We start from the raw sequence: 4,146 nt of genomic DNA on the forward strand, positions 1-4,146 counted from the left end.
CCTTTTAACAGCTTAGGGGTAAAAATAATAATAATACAGCATGAAATATGATTTCAGACTTTGATGCATTTAAATGAATGCTTTAACAAAGGCATGCACATTCTCAAAGGCTGAAAAACACCCAAAATCTCTCACACATCATTTGCAGCACTGTCTGTCAAGTCAGTCTTAACCACACCTAAAAGAAATCAGTGTATTGTTTTTGGAATTTGAATTGAAAGTCAGGAAACTTAACATTCTTTCCATGTGATTTGCACACATAGCGGAGAGAGGAGCACAGAGGGGATCAGCAAGAAGAAGAGGAGGAGGAGGAGGAGTGAGCTGCCCTGTGCGGTTAATTAAAGCTGAGAGCTGTGCCCTTCTCCATCCCACAGTGTTTTCTTTTCCTCCCTCTGCCAGGAGGGGGAAGGTAGGATGTCTCTGTCCATTTCAATAATGTATGACAGATGGATCCGAGAAAATAAACTCAAGATGCATGGATGCAGATTATTGAGTGTGCCATAATACACTGAAACCCAGATGTGATTGCTGTCTATCCGCACCTCTCGCCGCCTCAATTTCAAGTTTAAAGTCATATATAAGAGGCCTCCTGAACAAAAGAGCAGTCGGTGGAGTGTCACAGATGACCCAGAGGACTGGGACCGAGATGATGATGACTTTAAGATTAGAAAATGGCATATGTCATACTTATTAATGCAGCATTTCCTGGAGCAGCGCCATTTTCTTCACACCGGTTTATGTCTCCAAAAACCCCATTTGATATTTCAGAGACTCTCTGCAAAACCGACAGCGGAAGGAGCCTCGCAGCAGGAAGGGCTCCAGTGTGTCAGTAGCAATTAAACCAGGTCACACGGGTGTGACGGAGATCCAGGTCGCGCCTGTGTTTTCTAAGTTGTTTATATCAATTAGAAAAAGCATGATTTGAGGAGATGAGGGGGTAAAATTTGGGCACTAAATTAGGCACTTGAGACTACTTCGGTTGTGATTGCGTCATCGGAATAAAATACCTGAAGCTTGTCCTGCTGTGGACACTGTGTGTGTGTATGTGTTGCGTGCTTGTTGACTCATGGAGCCATTTAGGTGAGGCAGTGACAGCTGTGACACAGACTAAAAATGGACATTTCCCCCCAAGAATTCTCCCCCCGATGGCACCAGCTGTCTTCTTTAATATAAACAGGCAGCAGAAGACCTCGCTGGTGCTGGTAAAACACATCTTACAGTGTGTGTGTGGATGCTGACACTCCCCAGCTGTTTTTCTTTCTATGCGCAGACATTCACTAAAACCTTCTTTTCTCCTCCGGGAGGTGTCAGTCACTGAATCCAACCCACCCTCACCATCATCTCTCCACCTCACCTCCACCATCCACCAGTATAAGAAGAAGAAGCGGTGATGTGATGATGACATGGAAACTGGAACAGAAAGAGAGCTAGAAAACGTGCAAAAGTTCATGTAGGAGGAGGGTGATTGTGTTGAGCGCTACATTACAATTTCATATCTCCCCTCTCGGTCCCTGTCAGCAGAAGAATGCAACATGAAACGCAGCTCTTGCAGCACAATCAGGGCCTGACAGGCAGAATAAATCTTCATCATTATGCAAGCTCATGAGCGCATGTGTTTTTTTTTTGTTCTTTGCGGTGAAAGGTTTGAGTTTTAGCCCTTGGGGGGGCTATTTTTATGAAAATCAGCAACACGTTTTGGCCATTAACGCACAACTTTTTAATCACTCCAAATGATTAATCGCTATCAAAATTGTTCCCAGTCATTTTTTTCAGTCCGCTAATCCTTGGAGCTCCACTGCTGATGGTTCATCTAAGGACAATTTTATCCCCCAAAATAAAATTAAAAGTGAGAAATCAGCAGCAGGGTTTGTCACATTTTGAGAGAGATTTATATGTTCCTCGGGAAATGTTAACACCCATCTAAAAATAAAGTGAACCTCGGAGCAGGAACGATAACGACCCACTTTCTGCTGCTGTGTTGTCTCCGCTGAAAATTAAATTCCCTAAAGTGCCCCACCGTGAAAAGGATGATCCTTCCATGGCTGATTGACAGGAAACTAGTGTATTAAATGGAACAGTCATCAAGATTAGACAGTCCATCAGCGGGTAGGCGTACAGCTAAAATAACAGTGAGCCAGCCTGGACTCCAGGCCTGACAAACAGTGATTTCCTCGAGTTCCCAGAGGAGCTGAGAGAGGAAATGATGCTCCGACTCAGTGGAATCATCGCTGTGAAGTGAAGGATGTGCAGATGAGCAACAGCAGTTGTGCCACGGCAATACAAAGAGTAATAAACTGAGATTGACCATCTGTTTTTCATTACTCAAGGCCGCGGGCTCAGACTGGATCCAGCTGGATGAGTATTAGTCCATTAAAGGTGAAAGTTAATCACCTGCGTACTTTCTGATGAGAAAAAAAAGTAAATAAACGGGATAAACTCTTTAGTTCTGGAAATCAGTCTAACCTGCTGGTGTTCATGTCAGCATCAGGTTAGAAATCAGACTAAAGAAACATTTCCTGCTGAAATAAATATTTGTTATAGACTAAAATTATTTTTTTTTAAAGGTTCACAGTGAGTATTTTGTTTGCTCAGTATTTATCACAGACTGCTTTATTTATACACTCCGTGTGGTTCGTTTCAGTAACATACCGCCTTTTTTATATTTGTCTGCTTTTGTGTTTTTAAGCCTTTGAAAACATGCATTTATTTTTTAAAGAGTGACCGGAAGTGTAACTATGGTGTTGTTTCTACTTTGACAAGTGCTAAACGATTACTGAAATGTGAGTGTTTAGCGCCCTCGTTTTGTCATAGTATGAACTACAGCACCTGGTTAGTGGGAAGGTCGTTGGTATCAGTAACGGTTATGAGATTTTTATGTCACTGCATTCTGTTTTTATTTACATTTTCCCACCATCCCAACTATTTTGCAGCTGGGGTTGTATATATACATTATTTATTAAAATCATTCATCCTAAAAATACAGATCTTCTTCTACTTCAGAATCAGAATACTTTATTGATCCCTAGGGGAAATTATTTAATACTTCTATCAGCTTTCAGTCTTTTTGTCATGCCACCATCTCTAAGGGGCTAGGCGCTGTCTCTGTGAAAGAGCCAAGAGCTTTAATTTCCACTTCCTCCATGCAAAGGTTGGCTACAATACGTGACACTGGGGAGCCCATGGTACAAGCTTTTGCCTGTAGAAATGCTTGTTGTATTTAAAATATGTGGTGATAAGGCAGAGGTCTAAACATGTGCAAATCTGATGCTGTAGTTGTTTTCTGACTGCCTCAGTTGCATGTATACAAATGAAGAGTGAGACCACATCAAAGGACACGATGGTTTCATGTAGATCCAGGGTAAGTTTCTGGACCTCGTTCGTGAAGTCAGTGGAGTTTTTGATATGACAGGGTGTGTTCCCCACACACGTCGCCATTCAATTACAGTATTCACATTTACCAATCACTTTATTAGATACACTTTGTTAGTACTATGTTGTGCCAATTTTCCTTTTGTAGCTGCTTTAATTCTTCATTGCGTAGACTGACACAGTGCAGGAAACATTCTTTAGAGATTTTGATCCATATTCACATGATAGCACTGTAACATTGCTGCAGATGTGTCAGCTGCACATCCATGATGTGAACCTCCTGTTTCACCACATCCCGAGCTTGCTCTATTGGACTGAGACCCAACGACTCTGGTGGCCATGTGAGATCACCTGAGCTTCGTGACATAGCGTAATATTCTGCTGGAATCAGCCAACACAAGATGGGCACACTGTGGTAAAGGGATGGACATGGTTAGCGTCAATATTCAGGTTGGCTGTGGCATTTAAATGATGCTCAGTTAGTGCTAAGGGGCCCAATAGGGCCTACAAGGTAGGATGGATGGATGTTTTCATGTTGCTTATTCCAAATTCTGACACTACCCTCCAGAAATTGACACTCATTGGACCTGGCAAAATTTCATTGTCCAGTATTGTTGAGCTCATGCAAACTGTAGCCCAAGTTTTCTGTTCTTAACTGACAGGAGTGACAGTCAGTGTGGTCTTCTGCTTCTGTAGCCCATCTGTATCAAGGTACAAAGTGCTGTCTTCTGCATACCTTTGTTGTAACAAGTGCTATTTTATTTACTTAACTGTTTT

Source organism: Pundamilia nyererei, unplaced genomic scaffold (assembly GCF_000239375.1).
Source record: "Pundamilia nyererei isolate P.nyererei 1_Seehausen unplaced genomic scaffold, PunNye1.0 scaffold00059, whole genome shotgun sequence".
In the NCBI taxonomy this organism is placed as follows: domain Eukaryota; kingdom Metazoa; phylum Chordata; class Actinopteri; order Cichliformes; family Cichlidae; genus Pundamilia; species Pundamilia nyererei.